Genomic DNA, 12194 nt, shown 5'->3' on the forward strand with positions numbered 1-12194 from the left:
ACACAAGTACGGCATACGCGGCCGGATGGGCCTCTTTATTAAGAACTTTTTATCGGGTCGTCTGTTCAAAGTCCGAGTTGGCAGTAGTCTTTCGAGCAGTTTTACTCAAGAGAACGGAGTTCCCCAGGGCGGGGTGCTTAGTGTGGCTCTCTTTGCAGTGGCGATTAATGACATCGCTGATGATCTGCCGGTCTCGATCGGTAGATCGCTCTTCGTGGATGATTTTGCCATTTGGTTTGCCGCTTCAAGCGCTCGGCATATGGCCAGACAGCTGCAGCTTGCAGTGACGCGGTTGGAGAGATGGAGTCGTGACAACGGTCTTCGTTTTTCAACAACGAAGACCGTCGCTATGCACTTTTGCCGCCGCCGCTGCGGCGACCTTCCCTTGGGAATCCAGCTCTATGGACAGGTGATTCCTACTCGTCCGGTGGCGAAGTTTCTTGGGATCTTTTTTGACAGTCGTTTAACGTATAAAGAACATTTTAGAACGCTTCGGGAACGATGTTTTAAATCCCTGAACGTTTTAAAATGTGTCGCCCGCACATCTTATGGTGCGGACCGCAGGACCCTTCTTCTTCTATATCGATCTATTGTACGATCGAAGCTAGATTACGCTTCTTTTGTCTACGATTCAGCGAGTGAATCTAGCAAGAGGGTCCTGGATACAGTCCATCATGCAGCACTCCGAGTAGCCACCGGAGCATTCCGCACCTCGCCCAGGAGCAGCATTCTTGCTGAGGCGCATGAACCGCCACTTTCACTCCGCCGTCAGATGTTGGGTATGCGGTACGCGCTGAAACTGCGCCAATTTCCTATGCACCCGACGTACCCATACGTCTTTTCACGGCATGCCACCCGATGTAACGGAAGGTTACGACCCTCGTTCGGAGTGCGCATGAAAGAACTGTTTTCAATAGCTGACATAGCATTGCGTAACGTTCGTCGTACCTGGGCTGCGCCCCCTCCACCGTGGAAAAGTGTCAGTCCACAGGTGGATCTTTCGCTTTCTGCAGTTCCAAAGGGCAAGTTGCTGCCTGCAGAGGCACGAGTCCGAGCCTTGGAACACCTTGCCTCTTACGATGGTTTTATTCCTGTATTCACAGACGGCTCTAAAACACCTGAGGGAGCGGGCTGTTCTTTCGTCGCTGGCGACGATACCCGTTCATTTTCGTTGCCATCTTTCGCCTCGGTGTTTTCATCGGAACTTGTTGCCATCGAGAAGGCTTTGTGTTTTATTGAGGTATCGGACGGACCTTTTTACTTGATTTTATCGGACTCCCTAAGCAGCCTGTTGGCCCTGCGGAGTTTTAATCCAGCCGACCCGATCGTTCAAGACATTTTAGCTCGGCTTCAGTCAGTAGAACAATCGGGTAAATCTGTTCAGTTCTGCTGGATTCCCAGTCACGTTGGCGTTCATGGCAATGAGCTGGCAGACGCGGCTGCAAGGCGTGCTGCTGCAGCACCCTGCACTCGTCGGTTGCCATTGCCGGCGCGTGATTTTTACCCTGCTGTACGATCTTTTATTCTAACGGAGTGGCAGGCAGAGTGGCGCCTGCGTGGAGGCAGGAAGCTCCGAGAGGTGAAGCCGACTCTGGAGCATTGGAGGTCTTGCTCGCAAGACAACAGGTCAAACGAAGTGATTTTATGCAGGCTCCGCATCGGTCATACGTATGCGACGCATGGCCACCTTCTCCGCGGAGATGAGCAGCCCGTTTGCGGCGGGTGCGCCGTGCCTCTCACCGTCGCCCACGTGCTTTTATCTTGTCGACGCTTGGAACCGGACCGGACTCGCTACCTGGGCCGCATCGCTCCGGATATCACCGTCCGCCACTTGCTGGGTGACGAGTCACCCTGGGTTTTATCTGGCAACATCTTTTCCTTTATCCGTTCAATCAAATTCCAAGTAATCTACTCGATCTGATACCAAACCAACTAGTCCATACGTCTATTCTAATCTAGTCCTTACGCCTAGTCAGCTGTCTTTTACGATACGCTTGGAGTATTTTACCCTTCTTTGCTCTTTTTAACCAGCTTTTAGGCTTTTTTAAGCCTTTTATTACGTCGGTTTTCTCGTGACACACTTGCTTTACTTGTATATAGTTATGGGCGCAAAATGACCTTGTAGTCGGCGCGCCCTTAAGCCCCAATAAACAACAACAACTCTTTTTAACCAGCTTTTAGGCTTTTTTAAGCCTTTTATTACGTCGGTTTTCTTGTGACACACTTGCTTTACTTGTATATAGTTATGGGCGCAAAATGACCTTGTAGTCGGCGCGCCCTTAAGCCCCAATAAACAAACAATCAGAGTGGCAGGCAGAGTGGGATTTGTGTGTAAGGAACAAGCTAAGAGAGTTGAAACCAACTCTAGAGCCTTGGCAGTCTTGCATGCAAGGCAATCGTTTCCATGAAGTGGTCCTCTGCAGACTCCGTATTGGTCACACATACGCGACGCACAGCTATCTCCTTTCAGGAGGTGAGCAGCCTTTGTGCAACAGGTGTTCCGTGCCTCTAACCGTCGCTCACGTTCTTTTATCTTGCCCACTCTTTGAACGGAACCGGACACGCTACCTGGGCTGTATTGCTCCTGGTACCACTATCCGCCACTTACTGGGTGACGAGTCACCCTGGGTTTTATCCGGCAATATTTTTTCCTTTATCCGTTCGGTCAACTTCCAGGTGATTTACTCAACCTGACCCAATTCCTCTCTAGTCTACTTGTCTAGTCAGTTGACTGTTACGACGCTCTTGCGTTGTTCTATCTTACCTTGTCTTTTTATCAAGTCTTTTACTTTCTAGCCTTGGTATATAGAAGGTCTCTTGTTTTGAAACACTTGTTTTATTAGTGTGACGTTATGGGCGCAAAATGACCTTCGCAGTCGGCGCGCCCTAAAGCCCCAATAAACAAACAAACAAACAGACAGACAGACAGACGGGCGGACAGACAGACAGACAGACAGACAGACAGACAGACAGACAGACAGACAGACAGACAGACAGACAGACAGACAGGCGGACAGACAGGCGGACAGACAGGCGGACAGACAGGCGGACAGACAGACAGGCGGACAGACGGGCGGACAGACAGACAAACAGGCGGGCAGACGGGCGACAGACAGACAAACAGACAGACAGACAGGCAGACAGACAGACGGGCAGACAGACAGACGGGCAGACAGACAGACGGGCAGACAGACAGACGGGCAGACAGACAGACGGGCAGACAGACAGACGGGCAGACAGACAGACAGACAGACAGACAGACAGACAGACAGACAGACAGGCGGACAGACGGGCGGACAGACAGACAGACAGACAGACAGACAGACGGACAGACAGACAGACAGACAGACAGACAGACAGACAGACAGACAGACAGACAGACAGACAGACAGACAGACAGACAGACAGACAGACAGACAGACAGACAGACAGACAGACCCCCGCAGGGGGCTGACCGTGGTCGGAGCTGCTGCTTAGCCGGGGTCATCTGGCTCCGGCTGTGCGGCGGCTGTGACTTCGGCCAGTAAGGGGAGTAGCGCCCCCTCGGCCCCAGCTTGACGCGCGTTTTGACCTGGACTTGCCTTGCTTACTGGATGGATTGTCTGCAGGATTGGCCCCGCAGGGGGTTGGCAGTGGCCGGGGTCGCTGTTGGACTGGGTTCCTTGGGCCTCTGCCCCGCGGCGGCCCTGGCCTCGGCCAGCAAGGGGAGTAGCGCCCCCTCGGCCCCAGCTTGACCCATGCTTGCTTACGACTTGCTTTGATCGCTGGATGGACAGATGGTACGGTCCGACTTTTCTTGGTTTTCGTGGTTTTGTTTCTCTTCAGCGGTCTTTGTTTGCTTTTGCTTTGCTTCTCACCGGATGTCCGCGTTTCGTTCGATCACAGCTTTCTGATTCTTTTCCTACCTTTTTCGTTGTTTTTGCACCCGCAGGAACGCAGCCGAGTTGGGCTAGTGTAAGGGGAGTGGCGTCCCCTCGGGTACCAGCCGGTTTTACTAGGCTAGGCGAGCCGACCCGTACCCCAGGACAACGGGATCCTGGAGGTTGAGCCCCCCACCGTGCGGAGCCAGTCGCGGTGGCTGGGCAACACGCCTCTTTGGCCCTGAGTTCTGTAAGGGCGGGACACTCAGTGGGGCGCCGCACTTGAGGAGCCATTCCCAGTCGTGATGCCGCCGGGGGTGGTGTCGGAGAGGTGTCGCCGGCGGGGTTCGGGCACTTGTGCTCGTCCTCCGTCGGTGGGGCTGATCTGTCGCTGCCCCTGGCGGTGACTCGGCGAGGCGTCAAGGGAGGAGGCGGTATCCGACCGTGGGGGGTGGTGAGCCTCTCTCTCCCCCTCGGAAGGTGCCGCCAAGTCCCGTACAGTCAGCTCGGCCGTCCCAGGCCTTGTAGCGGCGCCGTTGCGGAGCGTCGGCGGCCGAGCTGGCGGAGACCAAGCACACTCGCATGGATAACTCGACCAACCCTCCTTCCCCCACTCTTACCAATCCTTCGGCTTCGGCCGACTCTCGCCCGCCGGCCTCGGCCGACGGGCGAACGCTGCACGATCCAAGACCGAAAAATCCAAAAATCCTCATCTTCCGGAGCGCCGACAGGGAGCTGAGCTCCTTGACGCCCTTCCAGCGGAAGGATGGCTGCGACCGGTTTGGTTCGATCGTTCGTTGTGACCGGATGCGTGATGGCGCGCTGGAGGTCGAATTCAGGAAAAGCGAGGAGGCGGCGAAAGCGTTGGACGCTACTCGCTTCGTATTCTCGGAGGGACGGGCATCCGGCCGGAGGCTCGTCTCCATCCCGCTTACAGTGGAGCCCCACCGCTCTAAGAACTCCGCACGAGGGGTCATTAACTGTTTCGACCTGAGGGGAGTGAGCGACGAGGACATTGCGGACGGGCTCGCCGATTTCGGCGTGACAGCGGCTCGCCGCATCATGACGAAGAGAGGCACGGTCTCGACCAACAACATCATTCTGACGTTTGACTCCACTGACTTGCCGAGTGAGATTCGTGTGGGCTACGTGAAGGTTCGTGTGCGGCCTTTCGTCCCAGCGCCCATGCGCTGCTTCCGCTGCCAACGTTTCGGCCACACAAAGGACAACTGCCGAGGAAGACCCACGTGCTCCAAGTGTGCTTCGCAGGACCACACTGACGAAACCTGTGTCTCGGAGACCCCCCGATGCGTCAACTGCGGAGAGGGGCAGACGCCGCACTCCGCGTATGATAGGTCTTGCCCTGCATACGTCAAGGAGAAAGAGATCATGACCATCAAGGCTACCAGAAATCTGTCTTTCAAAGAGGCCCGGGAGGTGTACAACCAGAGTCACCCGAAGACCTCGTATGCCCAGAAGGTGAGAGTCACAAACTCTACCGATGCCTCCCAGATGAGCGTAGCACAGCTCGTGCAGCTTCTCAAACGATTCGGCCTCACCGTCGTAGCCACTGGTGACTCAGCGGACACCACGGCGCCTCGTGCGCCGCCGAGCAACACAGAGCAGGCTGCTCAAGAGTCAGTGTGGGGTCCACCCAGTCCCGCTCCAGCCGCGAACGGTAATGGAGACGATTGGATCGTCGTCCAGCGCCGACAGGGTGGTTGGCGCCCCCCGGCGCAGGGTAAGGCGCCACCCACCCCGCCCCGCCCCCGACCGCCCACGGCGGTGCAGGAGGCGCTGCGGCGGGGGGAGGAGGAGAGGAAGGCACGCGAGGCGAGGAGGGCTCGCCTCGTCCAGAAGGCCCTCGAGGCTAAGGAAGCCTCGTCTGCCGACTCCGCCTCCGGGAGTGCCAATGCGGCTGTTGCCGCTGACACCCCGGAGACACCTGAGGCGGGGACTCGGCCCATCATGGGTCCCCCGCCGCCTCCTCCACCTCCTCAGCGGCGGCCACCACCGCCGCTGCCAGAGACGCCTGTGTCGAGGACACAGGCCGCCGCCTCGACATCCCCGTCGGGGCGGCAACAGCCCTCCGCGGCTCCAGGGCGCCTCGCCAAGCGGCAGACGCCCCCGAGCTGGTCACCTTCGGAGGGCGACGCCCCCCGGTCGAAAAGGCCCCAGCCGGGGCCGGGCCCGAGCCATGCCCGATCTGCCTCTGCCGAAGGGAGGCTTCACCGAGAGGGCTCAGGGCACCCCCGTATCCGCTACGGGGGGAGCGCCTCCTCGGAGTTAGAGGACCTAGTCTAGTCTTTCAGTCTAGTCATTTCCTCTTTTATCCTTTTATCTTTTATCTTTTATCCTTTTATCAACTTATACCAAACACTTGACGCAGGCGACGACTTCACAGCAATCTACTTAGACATTTCCAAATACTTCGACAAAATTTGGCACAAAGGACTTCTTCACAAGTGTAAAACAGACTTTGGACTGACAGGGACTCTCTTGACATGGTTGCAATCTTATTTGACGGACAGAACACACCGTGTATTAATACAAAATTCGCTTTCCTCACTTCAAACCACAAATGCGGGATGCCCCCAAGGGTCCGTGCTCGGCCCTCTACTAGCCCTTATTTACCTAGACGGACTCTCGACCAAGACTTCTAATGACACACTCTTTTTTGCAGACGACACTTCACTTTACGCTTCACACAACAATGACACTTTCGCCTTGACACAAACCTCGTTACAGCGCGACCTAGACAACATTCAGCAGTACGGCCATGATTGGATGATCACCTTTAATGCATCAAAAACGATACAACAAACATTCTCACTCAAAAACGCCCCAAGCATTCCCAAACTAGTTTTTGACGGTCAAACCATCCCCGTCCGCGAGCACCACAAACATCTTGGCATCTCCCTGTCTTCTGATCTCAAATTCAAAACACACATAAACGAGATAATAAAGAAAGTAACCAAAGCTCTGGGTCCCCTCTATCCTATCGCAAAACACGTACCAAGAAACATTCTCCTCCAAATATACATAACCTACATACGGCCCTTTTTCGACTATTGCGACATAGTATATGACGGACTGATAACTAGGAACGACGCTAACAGACTTGAACGACTTCAAAATCGCGCAGCCCGACTTATTACAGGAACAATGACAAGAACACCGACGAACAGACTGAGGGAGGAACTGGGCTGGACTTCCATGGAAAACAGGCGCAAAGTTCACAGACTTCTACTTTACCATCACCTAAAAACAGCTGATCCTCAAATACCACCATATGTTCTTTCAATTATTCCTGACACACGAGCATACCAAACAGGTAGAAATTTACGAAATTCCAGCACTCTCACACAATCCTTTAATAGAACTACTCTCTTCAGGAAGTCATTCATACCAAGCACAACCCGGCTCTGGAACGACCTTCCCCCCTCTGTCCACCATCCAAACCTCTTTTCCTTCAAACGACAAATTCACGAACATTTTGGCCCTCCACGACCGCCTGAGTACTTTACCTTCGGCTCCAAGCGCGGCAATCTCCTGCACACCAGACTACGCGTCGGAGCATCTAAACTCAACGAACACCTCCATAAATTACTCCTTTCAGATTCACCCTCTTGTCCATGCGGCCATTCACTTGAAACTGCGGAACACTACATCCTTCATTGCACTACATACAATAATATTCGACAAACGCTTTTCGAGGAACTATCCACAATTCTCAATCTTGACTTTCGAACTTTGCCAACATCCAAACAACTTAAGATGCTACTTCATGGCGAGTTACTCAACCCGGGCAGCGGACGAGAGGTGGCAAGCTGTTTCCAGAAATACATAATTAATTCCCACAGATTTTGATCACCAAAACTCCTCTCGGGCGCGTGGGGCGGCGGCTCCCGGCGGCTGTTCCGGGGCGCTGTGGGCGGGTGTCCCTCCTCGTGCGGCGGTCGCTGATGTGCAATGAACGCGAGACATTAATGACTGATTGTGTGTGAATGTATGATGCGTATGATGGAGTGTAGTGTAACTGTTTGAAAATGCGATGTGTGAGTGTGTGTGAGCGCGCGTGTGTGAGTGCATGTATGCACGTGACGCTAATAATAGTACACAACAATTACCTGATACGCCAAGAACTGTTACGTGTGCGCGTGCCAGTACAAGTGATTAAGAGTGTGTGTTTGTATGTATGTGTATAGTGTAAAGCATAGGTACGAGTCTGCACGTAAGCTTGTATGTTTGTGAATGAGTGTGCACGGAGAGAGGTGCCCCGAATTAAGCCTTGAGCTTCTGCACCAATCTCCGATTTACTCTTTTGTTCCAGTACTTTCTGTTCAATAAATATCATCATCATCATCATCATCATCATCTTTTTCGCGCTATTGCGCTTTTTTACCAGGTGCATTTCTCTCGGTGCTTTTTACCTTTTTTGTGGTCAGTCAGGTATCTGTGTGCGCCTTTGCCTCATGTTATACGCGCCCTTTTTGCGCCTTTTTAACCACGCCTTTTATTCTACAGTGGAACTGTAGAGGCCTCCGGGCCAACTACCAGGACCTACAGTCTCTTATCCGTTGGCGCACACCCCTTGTTTTAGGTCTCCAGGAGACCAAGCTAGCGCCAAACGTTACCTTTGCCATCAAGGGCTACTCTGTTTTTAGAAGAGACCTGGACACCCCTACCATTGCCCATGGAGGTGTGCTTCTGGCGGTTCACCACAGCGTACCTGCTCGCCAGGTGCCGCTGCAGACTCCCCTCGTTGCGCAGCGTCTCAGAAGGTCCGGATGCTGTCCACAACGACATGCTCCGTCATCTCCCGGCGGTTGCCCTCGAGGCGCTGCTAGCAACTTTCAATTCGCTTTGGGAGACTGGCACTTTCCCTGAGACCTGGCGGGAAGCCACTATCATTCCTATCTTGAAGGCTGGCAAGTCGGGACATGACCCTCTCCACTATCGGCCCATCTCTCTCACATCATCGCTTTCAAAGCTGATGGAGAAGATGGTCAATGTGCGTCTTAGCTGGTTTCTGGAACATCACGGTGTTTTTACAAACGCCCAGTGCGGTTTTAGAAAGCACCGCAGCCCTGTTGACCACATTTTAGCCCTCGACACCGAGATACGCACCTGTTTTACTGCAAAGAAGCACCTTGGAGCATTGTTCTTTGATATTGAGGCGGCCTATGATACAGTGTTACGACACAGAATACTTTCCAAAGTACACAAGTACGGCATACGCGGCCGGATGGGCCTCTTTATCAAGAACTTTTTATCGGGTCGTCGGTTCAAAGTCCGTGTTGGCAGTTGTCTTTCGAGCAGTTTTACGCAAGAGAACGGAGTTCCCCAAGGCGGAGTTCTCAGTGTGGCGCTGTTCGCTGTGGCGATCAATGATATTGGCGACAAACTTGCACCATCCATCGGCAGATCGCTATTTGTCGATGATTTCGCGATCTGGCTTTCTGCCACGACCGCCCGTCACGTTGCCAGACAGTTGCAGCTCGCTGTAACCCGTCTAGAGAGGTGGAGCGACGACAACGGCCTTCGTTTTTCAACAACGAAGACCGTCGCTATGCACTTTTGCCGCCGCCGCTGCGACGACTTAGCCTTGGGAATCAAGCTCCGTGGACAGGTGATTCCTACTCGGCCGGTGGCGAAGTTTCTTGGGATATTTTTTGACAGTCGTTTGACGTATAGAGAACATTTTAGAACGCTTCGGGAACGATGTTTTAAATCCCTGAACGTTTTAAAATGTGTCGCCCGCACATCTTATGGCGCGGACCGCAGGACGCTCCTTCTTTTATATCGGTCGATCGTCCGATCGAAACTGGATTACGCATGCTTTGTTTACGACTCTGCCAGCGAATCCAGTAAAAAGGCTCTTGACTCCGTGCACCACGCGGCGCTACGTGTTGCCACAGGTGCATTCCGCACGTCGCCCAAGAGCAGCCTCCTCGCCGAGGCACACGAACCGCCACTATCTCTCCGCCGTCAGATGCTGGGGATGAGGTACGCACTGAAACTCCGCCAGTTCCCAGGACATCCGACGTATCCGTACGTCTTTTCTCCTGATTTTAATCGTCTTGACAGAGTGCGACAATCGGTCTCCTTCGGATTGCGCATAAAAGAGCTCTTTTCTACAGTCAACATAGAGTTCCGTGAAGTGCGACGTACGTGGGGAACGCCCTCTCCGCCATGGAAATACGCTCCAGCGCAAGTAGACCTCACGCTCTCTGAGGTCAAGAAGGACGACCTGCCGCCATGTGTGCAACGAGCACGGACATTGGAACACATTGCGTCATACGACGGTTTTATCTCGGTGTTTACAGACGGCTCGAAAACGGAGGACGGCGTCGGCTGCGCTTTCGTGGCTGGTCGCGACACGCGCACTTTTTCATTGCCTTCCTCTGCCTCCGTTTTCTCATCCGAGCTCGTTGCAATCGAGAAGGCGTTGTGTTTTATCGAGGTGTCTGACAACTTGTCTTACCTCATTTTATCGGATTCTCTCAGCAGCCTGCTGGCTATACGGAGGTTTAACCCAGACAATCCGATAGTCCAAGACATTTTATCTCGGCTCACGTCGGTGGAGCAGTCAGGCAAAACTATTAAGTTTTGCTGGATTCCAAGCCATGTGGGTGTAACTGGCAATGAGCTCGCCGACGCGGCCGCGAGACGCGCGGCCGCGGCTCCATGCCTTCGGCGTTTGCCCCTGCCGGCTCGTGATTTTTACCCAGCCATCCAAACCTTCACGATGTCAAGCTGGCAGGCAGAGTGGCATCTCCAAGGATCTGGGAAGCTGCGGAGCGTAAAGCCTACCTTGGAGCCCTGGCAGTCTTGCTTCCAAAGCAACAGGCACCAGGAAGTGGCCCTCTGCAGATTACGTATTGGTCATACGTACGCGACTCATGGCTATCTCCTCCGTGGAGAGGAACAACCCACATGCAGTCGGTGTGCCGTGCCTCTCACTGTCTCTCACGTGCTTTTATCTTGTCCTCTCGCTGAACCGAACCGGACACGCTATCTCGGGCGCATCGCTCCGGATACCACTATCCGCCACCTTCTGGGTGACGACTCACCCTGGGTTTTATCCGGCAACATTTTCTCCTTTATCCGTTCGATCAACTTCCAAGTGATTTACTCGACCTGACATTAAATCCAACTAGTCCTCTCTAGTCCTTACATCTAGTCAGTTGTCTAGGACGACACTCTTGCGCTGCTTTATCTTACCTTGCTCTTTTATATCGAGTCTTTTACTTTTTAGTCTTCGTATCTAGAGGTTCTCTCTTTTGACACACTTGTTTTATTAAAACGACGTTATGGGCGCAAAATGACCTAAGTAGTCGGCGCGCCCTAAAGCCCCAATTAACTAACAAACTAACTAACAGACAGACAGACAGACAGACAGACAGACAGGCGGACAGACAGACAAACAGGCGGGCAGACGGGCGGACAGACAGACAAACAGACAGACAGACAGGCAGGCAGACAGACAGACAGACAGACAGACAGACAGACAGACAGACAGACAGACAGGCGGACAGACAGACAGACAGACAGACAGACAGACAGACAGACAGACAGACGGGCGGACAGACGGGCGGACAGACAGACAGACAGACAGACAGACAGACAGACAGACAGACAGACAGACGGGCGGACAGACGGGCGGACAGACAGACAGACAGACAGACAGACAGACAGACAGACAGACAGACAGACAGACAGACAGACAGACAGACAGACAGACAGACAGACAGACAGACAGACAGACAGACAGACGGGCGGACAGACGGGCGGACAGACGGGCGGACAGACAGACAGACAGACAGACAGACAGACAGACAGACAGACAGACAGGCGGACAGACAGACAGGCGGACAGACAGATAGACAGGCGGACAGACAGATAGACAGGCGGACAGACAGATAGACAGGCGGACAGACAGATAGACAGGCGGACAGACAGATAGACAGGCGGACAGACAGATAGACAGGCGGACAGACAGATAGACAGGCGGACAGACAGATAGACAGGCGGACAGACAGATAGACAGGCGGACAGACAGATAGACAGGCGGACAGACAGATAGACAGGCGGACAGACAGATAGACAGGCGGACAGACAGATAGACAGGCGGACAGACAGATAGACAGGCGGACAGACAGATAGACAGGCGGACAGACAGATAGACAGGCGGACAGACAGATAGACAGGCGGACAGACAGATAGACAGGCGGACAGACAGATAGACAGGCGGACAGACAGATAGACAGGCGGACAGACAGATAGACAGGCGGACAGACAGATAGACAGGCGGACAGACAGATAGACAGG

General features: G+C 53.7%; 1 protein-coding gene across 1 annotated transcript in view; it reads left to right on the forward strand.

Annotated features, from left to right (window-relative positions):
- LOC122393451 (splicing factor 3B subunit 3-like) overlaps positions 1-12194 on the forward strand; it is a 90702-nt gene that overhangs the window by 74715 nt on the left and 3793 nt on the right. The gene's annotated exons all lie outside the window — the stretch shown is intronic.

The sequence above is a fragment of the Amphibalanus amphitrite genome, unplaced genomic scaffold (assembly GCF_019059575.1).
Source record: "Amphibalanus amphitrite isolate SeventyFive unplaced genomic scaffold, NRLGWU_Aamphi_draft 000535F_arrow, whole genome shotgun sequence".
In the NCBI taxonomy this organism is placed as follows: domain Eukaryota; kingdom Metazoa; phylum Arthropoda; class Thecostraca; order Balanomorpha; family Balanidae; genus Amphibalanus; species Amphibalanus amphitrite.